Below are 11,068 nucleotides of genomic sequence, written 5' to 3'. Positions count from 1 at the left end.
TCCAAGACTTCGATTTCGTCAGACTGACAGAAAGAAAGGTATAAATCAATGTTAGACCGGGAAGATATGACTCAAGTTAGATTCGACTTGAGTTTTCCAAAAACCACATACTTTATTTTATTGCATTGATTTTTGCAATTCATGAGATTGATATGCTTAGTCTATTGATTTATAGCAGAGCATGTATTGAGTCTTGGGCAGATGTGCCTAGTCATTGGCAGAGGTGCCAAATCTTTGGTAGAGGTGCCAAGACACTGGATGTTTGGTTTATATGGATGTTTCTTAAGAGTAGATCGACTTCTATTGCTGAGATTCGATATAATATGCCAACGTCTGGAAACCAGGATCCCTAGATTAGAGAAGAGTCGAGTCAGAGATTGAGAGTCAAGAGTTTGACTATTGTTATATCAATTCATGTTTTTCAGATTTGATACATGTTATTGATAACTGTTATATGCTTTTAATATGTTATATGATTGCATGTATACGTTGTTTATACTGGGAATTATATTCTCACCGGAGTTATCCGGCTGTTGTTGTGTCTGTATATGTGCATGACAACAGGTGGGACAGGATCGGGGTCAAGAAGAGAATGAGAGAACAAGATTAGCGTGGAGATCCGGGCTCAGAAGTAGATTAGGTTTCAACACTTGAGACGTAATGGTTGAACCCTAGTTTGATGTCAATGTATTTTGTACAAGACTTGTTGTAGAGCCCAAATTCAGTACACGTATAACCCATGCATTTATTTAATTGTTAAATTATTTTTATAAGTTTAAAATGAGTTTTTAGCCATGCATGATTTATTTAAATGCATTATTTTAAAGTATTCATGTTTATGTGATGCACGTTAAAATATTTTTCAAGTTTCATGTCCAGGAGATTATTCGATGCGAGATCGAGGGAAAGACCGGTGAGGATTTTAGCAATTTAAAATGTGGTATTTTATTTTAAGTTGAGGTTGGGGCATTTTAACTAATTTATTAAGTTTCAGCATTTTAAAGCCTAATTTAATTATTAGGTGAATTTTAGAATTTTAAAACTTTTAAAGTTGACCTTGTGCATTTATTTTGTTAAAAATTAGAATTTTATAAAATTAGTGTGGGTTAACCTTTTATTATCATTTTAATTAGTTAATTTAGCAAGATTTCTCCTAATTAAAAACCCACACACACGTTACACACACTCACACACACTTACATGTTTTTACGCACACCAAAACAGACAATACATCCTACACATCTTATTTCAGATTTTTAAAGAGAGAAAACTAGGGTTCTTGGTGTCTAAAGCAGCCGCCCCCTTCCCTCTCCATCTTCCAGCAAATTTTCGTGTGTTTGCTTCAAAGATTTTAGCGCCACGTTCGTCCCGGATCAATTCTCGTGTCATCTCCGCGTCGTTATGGTATATTCTTTCGTTTATGCATCGATATCGTCATATTATGCGTTGTGTTATTATTTATGCGTAAAAATACATGTGTGATGTGTGGAAGTTTAAGCAATGATGTTTAGATCAAGCTTGAAAGGGTTTTTGGATCACAAATCACATTTTTGCTGTCATTTTAAAAACTGAGATTTTTCGATCGAGTTTCTGGAAAAACTTTCAACATATAAAACGTAGTACTCTTCGATACCTTTGATTTGATATAAAATTCGTAATTTTTAAAAAAAAGAGAAACGAGTGAGTTATGATTATTTTAGTGTGACTGCTCAAACCTGCGATCTTATGAAAATGACGTTCATCATGTTTTGAAGTTTTTGAGTTGTAGGCTTCGTTGGGCACCTCCGGTGTGAAGGCCTATGAATCCTTGCTTGAAAATTTGCGAAAAATGAAAAATTTTCTTTTTAAATAATCAAAATGCCTCATTCATAAATAAACCGATAAACAAAGTTTGATATTCAAAATGGCAGCGGAAGAAAATATTTGTATGCGAAATAACAATTTAAGAATATCCCACAACTGATAAAAATTGTTTGAGAAATAAAATAATAAATGCTGAAAATGAGGTCCTCGGGTCCCACTACTGCCGACTCGAGCTGGCTCACTGATCCCCGCCCTCGGTCCCGACATCATCAGTACCTACAACAATCAAGTCTAGTGAGTCTAAAGACTCAGCATGCATATATCGTAAATAACAATTAAATAAATAATAAAGTCGCATGCAAGTGAAAATATCCTGTAATGAGGTGTAACGTAAAATATCATTTCAAAGGTAATTATAGTACGTGCATGACTGAACTGAAAATATCAGTGAAAATGTTTGCTCCTTGGAGCCCTGTAATGAAATAACTTGTAAAAATTTTCTGGTGAGATTATGGTCTACGCAAGTGGTCCCTGAACTGAACTGAACTGAGCTGACCGATACTGGTGACCGGACCGATACTGGGGATCGGATTTACGTCTGATCAGACTACTGCCACAGTACTGGGTGAAACAACTGAACTGACCGGTAACTGGTGACCGGGCCGATACTGGGGACCGGACTTAAGCATGATAGTAAAGTGACCACAAGCAATATCGCATAAATCTCAAAATTNGAGTGCTCTTCACGTTCTTACTTTTCTCTCTTAATTCCTTTAAACCAAGCATACACCATAATTATTATAATGACATAAAAATCGTAAATGTGATGCATGAACATTTAAAAATATCATGATTTGTGCTCAGGGCGCTGCAAGGACTAAAATCTCACCCCGGGTGCAAAATGACCATTGGAAACTCGAAAATTATCGTTTCAACCCTGGACCTCTAAAATTGACCCGAAGCTTACCCAACTCCTTAAAATGTCCCAAAACATTTTTAAAAAATATTCCTAGACGTAAGTTCGAGCCTAAAACGAAACTTAATCGATTCGTTTTAAAACTTGAACCGGAGTCCCGATTTTAATCCGAATCGACTCGAAACACAACCAAATTTTTCCCAACTTTTTAACACATCTTACAAACACTATAAAGCTCCTAAAATTTTCACCTCAACCCCTTAAACTTACGGCTGATAATCCAGCATGTTATTTGATTCTAATACCTCCCAACAAGACACGTATACCCTTACTCATCCCTTTAAACTTTAGTGCTAGACCTCCTCCACCGAAAAAAAGGCCTCCACCAATCACATCTCAGCTACTCTAGGCTCTCCTCAACTCAAATAACTCACGCCTAAACTTCCATGCATCACACTCTTCCCTCCCGCTATGCACGAACCGAGCCCACTAGCACCTACTCACCAACCTTACGGCCAAGCCGATGGCTCCAGCCCCTAGCCAGCCTATTGTGGACCTAGACCAGACCCCAAGGAGTCTACCAGCACCAAGGATCCAGCCCCATGCAGCCTACACTAACACCCCACCGCTAGACACCAAAAGTGGCTCCACCGTCTCTTCTTGCATTCGGTTCCATTGTCTCACTCAAGGATTCGATCCAGCAGTGTTAGGGCTCTCTGAAGAAGTGGTTCGAACCCATCATGAGTAGATCTATAGCCTGGTCTCACCATGGAACCGACAGCTCCCCCCTTGGCCCTCGATCTAACGAGATATAACCTCCCCATGGCACGCTTCTCTCGGATCTTCCCTTGGTACGATCAGCAGCCACCCTAGACTCCAAAGCAGTACTTATACACCCTGAGTTACCCCTAAACAACCGAGTACAGCGGCCCCTTGCAAGAAAACTCAGAACCCGTGAGCAACAAAAATGAAAATTGAAAGGAAACCCATGTAAAATTGATGGCACTTCATGTTCATTTTCAGATCGAGAGATTTCATGCATGTACACATAAACATCAGTAATATACACGTGAGTGATGCAGAAATGAAGATACAACGCGTGCCTTAAATGATGTACACGCGCGAGGGACCCGAGATGAAGGCTGGAGGAAACTCTTTGCAAGAACAAGTGGAAAACCAATGGGGCCTTTAGCTGTAATTGATGAAAACGAGAGGGAGAGGGTGCTCTGAATGGGATGTCGGCTGGTTGGGGGAACAAATGACTAGGTTTAGGGTTAAGGAGTGGGTTAGCACTAAATAAATAATAATCAAGAGTTTAATGGGCCCTAATTTGCTTATTAAAGGTTTACAAAGATAATTAAGCCCAATAGGCTTAAAAATGGGCCCACTACATCTAAACGTACTCCCGAAAAATATTTCGTGTTGGAAAGATTTTGAAAATATTAACCGAACCATCAAAAAGTCCCCCAATTGGACAAAATTTGCGTACCGTTAAAAATAAAGTCCTGCGGGTAAAAATACCCAATAAAATCCCATTTTCGAAAAATACACTTAAAAATACTTTAAATTAATTTATAAAAATAAATCGTGTAATAAAATAATTTTCCTTAAATTCTCCGTCCCTCGATCGAACGTGATATGCACCTAGAAACCCTAATGCATGAACTTTTAAAATTTCATGAATTAAATCCTATCATGTATGAATTGTGCATAAAATGCATAAAAATAATTAAACACAATTTAATGCTTTTAAAAAAAATTAATTAATTAAAATGCCAAGGAAATTCAATAGCTTGCATGCATGCCAACTTTTAAATTATATTTACTAACATGCTAAATTACCACTTCTTAAATAAGTCTTTATTAACTTATCTCAATACTCCATCTCCAGTCCGGCCTCCCTTATTTAACTGAAAAAGTGACGGTTAAACTACTACGTAAAATAAATGAATTTAGAGAAAAGAATTTAAATACTCATGCAATAAAATCATTTTAATTTAAATACTAGAAATTATGCATGGCTTATACGTAGTCTAATTACGGGTTCTACATCCGGGCTTGTGCTACTGCATTTAGATATGTTATGGGATGAGTTTAGGTGTTTTTTGGTGGTTCGTTTGGGTCGGGATTGGCTTGGGATATAATAGAAGTAGTAGGAAGCGAAACAATGTCGAATTACGGGTCATTGTTGTATTGAAGTTGCTTGTCGATGTTTGGAGACGTTTGGGGTGTTTTTACGGGTTTGAATCAATGTAATAGCATCCTAGGATGAGTCTCGAGGTGTTGGTTCATGGTCCTTAGGCTTGTATTGAGAGAATAAATGAATAAGATAGTGAATTTTCGTGAATGTCCAAGTCCAGAGGCTACCCGGACCCCTTCCCGGACCTCGACACAGAGTCCGTGCCCTTTTTCCTTCAAAAATACGAATTTCCAGAGCCTACCCGGACCCCTACACGGGGTCCATGTACCCCTTTAAAAAAATATTAAAATATTTTTTTTTAATTTTCTTCGGGGTTCTATATCATGGTTTAGTACGATAGTTAAAATATATTTATGTAAAAATATAGGATTTGTTTTGGGGTTATTAATATAAAATATAGGATATGTTTTGGGGGTTCTATGTCATGGTTTAGTACGATGATTAAACAAGGTCAAGTCCCGAGCGATTTAGAATGTCATAAGCTATTTAATCACTATGGTGGTGAGCTCGAGTACCTACGTCTAAGTTATGCAAGTTAAGTATTAAACCTCATGTTAGTATGTTGCAGCAGCGGCTCCAAGCGAGATCCAACGAATCCCTCAACGCCAAGTAAGTATGTTGACGTGCAAAAGAAAATATTTCAAGTTTTTTAGGTATGCTAAATGTCCTGTGACCAAATTATGAATAGGTTTGGAAGTCGGTGAACGTGGCCGAGGACCTCTCCACCCCGTTAAAGCATGAACGGGTTTAGATCAGGATTGAAAAGCGTTAAAGCATGAACGGGGACCAATCCACCCGTTAAAGTATGAACGGGGATCTCATGTATGTGGCAGTGGATATGTCCCTGTCAGCCCAGTACTGTGGTTATTCTGATCAAGCATTTATTATGTATGGGTCATTTGCTTTGAAACATGTCTCTACGCAAAATGATGAAGTATGTATATTCAAGTATGTTCAAGTATGCAAGCGTGTTTAAGAAAAGTTTTTATGATTATGGCACGTCTATGTTATGCTATTATGATCATGCTCAAGTACGTTTATGTTATAATGTTCAGATTTATGTTTCCAATATGTACGCTCTATTTTAAGGTTGCGTGTGGTTTTGCTACGTATTACTCGTTACTTCCAATTTATACGTGTTGAGTCTTTAGACTCACTAGACTTGATCGATGCAGGTGAGGAGTATGTTGAGGAGGCTAGGGGTGGGGAACAAGGAGCTGGCTTGGACTGAGCGGAAGGCTAAACCCGAGGACTGCCATGTTTTGAAGTTTTAAGGATATTTGAAATGTTGAAAATACTCTGGTTTTTATGTTACGATTTTTATGTTTCAAGCAAATACGTTTGGCAGACATTATGTTGAGACGTACAGTTTATTTTACAAAATTTTGAAAGTTCATTATTTAAGCAAGAAAATTTTAAATTCTTCCGCAAATTTTAAGTAGTAAAAATTACGGTACGTTACAGTTGGTATCACAACGGTGTTCTTGTAAAGGGTTATGCCTACTGCCATTTGCAAGAAGCTCACGAAGTCACACCTCAAGTCTATAAGTTTTAAAGTTTTAAATCATTTCATGTAGTAAGCATCAAGTTATGATTTCAGCAAGTGCATATTTAAATTCAAATTACGTGCATCTTATGATATTAGTATTATGTTCATGCATATTGGGTTTACGTGATGGGTAAATGTTGGAACAGTATGCCTCCTAGACGTTTGGTTAGTCGTGGAGCAGGCGATAAGAATAGGGAAGCCCATGATGGGGAGAGGGTTACTCCTCCTCGTCCACCGCCAGATATGCAAGCTCAGATGCTTGCAGGGATGACTCAGTTCTTCGCACATTTTGCGGGGAACCAAGCTACAGTGATTACAGGGGAGAGGCCCAGATCGGAAGCAGTTTACGAGAGGTTTAGGTGGATGGATCCTAAAGAGTTCTCGAGGACTACTGACCCGATGATAGCAGAAGGATGGATTAAGTCCATCGAGGTAATCTTTGCGTTTAACAAGCTGCAGGATGCAGACAGAGTTAGATGTGCAACCTTTTTGTTGACAGGGGACGCCAGGCTATAGTGGGAGAGCGCGTCCATGTCGGTGAATCTGCAGACTCTGTCATGGAATGGCTTTAAGGAGGTCTTTTACTCCAAGTACTTCACTGAGGAAGTACGATCAAGACTGACTAGAGAGTTTATGGCGTTGAGTCAGGGAGACAGCAGCGTAGCTGAGTTCGTGAGAAAATTCGAGAGGGGGTGTCACTTCATACCCCTGATTGCGAATGATGCCCGGGAGAAGTTGAGGCATTTTATTGATGGGTTGCAGCCGATCTTGCGCCGTGATGTCAGGGTTGTTGGTCCTATGACTTATGCAGTTGTCGTGTCGAGAGCTTTAGCGGCAGAGCAGGACCAGAGAGACATTGAGGTCAATAGGCAGGGCAAGGGGCCTCCTATCAGGCACCTTGTCTTTAGGAACCTTTGTAAGTCATTAAGAAACTTATGATTAAGTGGATATGAGTACTGGAATTAAGTTATCTAAGACTAATTGGGTTGTGTAAGTTTTAATTTCAAGTTTATGAAATAGGTGTTCATACGGAGATATTGAGTGAAATAAAAACAAAATGGAATTGGTTGTATTCAACATAGGTTATAAATGGTCGAATATTAAGATTTTTATCGAGTAAGAAAATCTAAAATCTTTATATGAGGATTCTAGAATTTTATGGGTTTTAAATGAAGTTAATTTGTTAGAGTTAGTCCATCATTAACAGTGGGAAACTCATTAAGCTTTATATGTTAGAATGAATTAAGTATTGAAGATACATCAAAGTGTGGCATTCGTTCCAATGAGGAAGTTTTAAGTATATTAGGCCTCAACTATAACGTAATTGGAAAGGAAATAGCTTAAGCATGTGTTTTATGCTAAGAAAGTTTTATTATTTAAGCAGAAGATCGATATTGTATATTTTGGGGTTTTATGGATTAAAGTTACTCGAAATTTAAGATTTGCAACAATTTATATTCGGGATGTACTTGTAAATAGCTAAGTTACGTAAGTTTGGTGTCGTATGGTAAAGATTCGATTCAAGAATCGTAGGTAAGAAGAATGCGTCATAGATCTGCAGTTTGGGTAGCAGCGGTTAAGTAATGGGTTGAGCTGAAGAATGCGTCATAGATCCGCAGTTTCCCAGGCCTAGCAGGCTACTACAGGAAATTTATTCAGGGATTTTCTTCGATAGCAGTGCCATTCACTTCATTGACTAAGAAGAATGCTAAATTTTTTTGGAGTGATGAGTGCAAGAAGAGCTTTGATACTTTGAAGCAAGCTCTTATTTCAGCGCCATTGTTAACCATGCTAGCAGAGCAAGGCAATTTTGTGCTATACGCCGATGCTTCTAAGCTCGATTTAGGCGCAGTTTTGATGCATCATGGTCTGGTTATAGCTAATACCTCAAGACAGTTGAAGGTACATGAGAAGAACTACCCGACTCATGATCTTGAGTTAGCTGCCGTTGTGTTTGCGTTGAAGATATGGAGACATTATTTGTACGGCGTGAAATGCCAGATATTCACTGATCACAAGTGTCTCAAGTACTTCTTCACGCAGAAAGAGTTGAATATGAGACAAAGACGGTCGTTAGAGTTAGTGAAACACTACAATTGTGAAATTAGATACCATCTGGGAAAGCTAATGTTGTGGCAGATGCCTTGAGCCAAAAGGTTGCAGTCGTAGCACAATTGTCAGTACAGATATCTCTTCAGTCTAAGATTCAGAGATTTGGGTTAGAAGTTTATTCTAAGGGCAAAGCTCCTAAGCTGTCTAATCTGACAGTCCAGTCTTCTTTGCTAGACCGAATCCGTGTATGTCAGTCTTCAGATGAGCAGTTACAGAAATGGAGACTGAAAGATGAGGCCAAGGGCAATGTACTCTACACAGTCTCCGATGGTATTGTAAAATACAGAGGAAGGATGTGGGTGCCTAGTGTTGATTCGATCAGAGATGATATTCTGACAGAGGCACATGCATCTCCGTATTCCATTCATCCAGGAGGTATCAAGATGTACAAGGATTTGCAGATTCTGTATTGGTGGCCGGGTATGAAGAGAGAAATCCGTCGGTTTGTGTCTGAATGTCTCACTTGTCAGCAGGTAAAAGCAGAGCATCAGAGGCCAGCAAGTATGCTTAAGCCACTCCCTATCCCCGAGTGGAAATGGGAGAATATCACCATGGATTTCGTTGTTGGATTGTTGAGGTCAGTCAGAGGATCCAATGCTATTTGGATTATAGTGGATCGACTTACCAGGTCGGCACACTTCTTGCCAGTGAAGACGACTTTCTCCATGACGTAGTATGCGGAGCTCTATATCAAGGAGATAGTTAGATGGCATGGGATCCTAGTTTCTATTGTGTCCGACAGGGAATCGAGGTTTACATCGTCCTTCTGGAAGAGTTTGCACGCAGTCATGGGGACGAGGTTGCTATTCAGTACAGCTTTTCACCCGCAAAAAAATGGCCGGTCTGAGCGAGTGATTCAGATTTTGGAGGGTTTATTGCGAGCCTGTATGATCGATTTCCATGGGAATTGGGAATTGAAGATGCCTCTAGTGGAGTTTACTTACAACAACAGTTTTCAAGCATCTATAGGTATGGCTTTATACGAAGAATTGTATGGAAAGAAGTGCAGATCGCCGATTCATTGGGATGAAGTCGGTGAAAGAGCAGAACTTGGTCCAGAAATAGTTCATCATACTGCAAATGTGGTGGTCAAGATCCGAGACAGGATGAAGACCGCCCAGAGCCGCCAAAAGAGTTATGCTAACAAGAGGAGAAAGGAGCTAGAGTTTGCCGTAGGTGATCACATTTTCGTGAAGATAGCACCCATAAAGGGTGTTATGAAATTTGGGAAGAGAGGCAAGCTTAGTCCGAGGTTTATCGGACTGTTCGAGATTCTTGACAGGGTTGGGACACTAGCTTATCGTGTAGCATTAGCGCCGAATTTGGCTGGTGTACACAAAGTGTTCCATGTCTCGATGCTGAGGAAGTACCTAGCAAATCCTTCGCACGTTTTGAGTTCTGAGCCATTGCAGTTGGCTCCAGATCTGTCATATGAGGAAAGACCTGTCCAAATCCTATACAGACAGGAGCGGAGACTTTGGAACAAGGTGATCAAGTTGGTCAAAGTCCGGTAGCTAAATCAATCAGTGGAGGAGGCCACTTGGGAGTCCGAGGCAGATATGAGAATTCGCTACCCGGAGTTGTTCGGTAAGATTTAATTTCGAGGAAGCACATTAGCGTGCAGGTTGTGTTCTGGCTTCAAGGGGTTCGCTTCTTGGGTCCAGGGCTTGGGCTGGTCTGGGTAGGGTCTGGGCATGGTCCAGGGATGGTTAGAGTCAGGTGAGCTCGGTGGTGGCTCGGCTGGAGGAGTCCTAGGGTCACTAGGAGTCTCGAGTGAATATGCAGCATGTGTGCAGAACTTGGGTCAACTTCCAGGCGAGTTTGGGCGAGCTAGGGGCTGGTTCCTTGGGCTAGGATGGGCTTGGTCAGGAGGGTGCCTAGGTGGGTTGCCTCGGGTTTGGCTTGAGGTGGCTCGGGTGTGGCTCGAGTATTTTGGGAGATGGCTTGGTGGGTTCGTTTATGTGTCAAAAACGAAAATTAAAAGACTAAAATTGGAACCATGGGTCCACTGGTGTGGTTCATGGCTCACAAGGGTAGAATAAATAATAAAAAGGTTATGTTTAAAATTTGGGATCAAAATATGGAGTTTTGGATTTATCCAGGATTTAATTGTCACAAAGAACGCTAATTAAAGAATTAATTGAAAAACCTATTTTTAAGCTTTATAAAATTATGAAAAATTATATTTAAGCTTAAATAATTATTTGGAATAAGCCCATGTCATTAAAAGTGAGAAAAAGATAAATTCGAGAATTTTTACGTCCAGGGGCAAAACGATAATTTAAACTTAGAAAAATACGTAAACGCTTGGCAGCGTCCCGAAGGATCATAATGCTTGTAAAATGATATTATATGATTTAAAATGATGATTTTGACGATAATATATTATTTTATGATTTTTGAAAAAGTTGTGCAAATTTTTATGTCTAAAATGCTATTTTTGGAAAGCTATGTTATTTTATGATTTTTAAAGAAAAAAAATATTTTG

This window comes from Primulina huaijiensis, chromosome 1 (genome assembly GCF_012295235.1).
Source record: "Primulina huaijiensis isolate GDHJ02 chromosome 1, ASM1229523v2, whole genome shotgun sequence".
NCBI lineage: Eukaryota > Viridiplantae > Streptophyta > Magnoliopsida > Lamiales > Gesneriaceae > Primulina > Primulina huaijiensis.
This window is presented reverse-complemented; position numbering follows the sequence as displayed.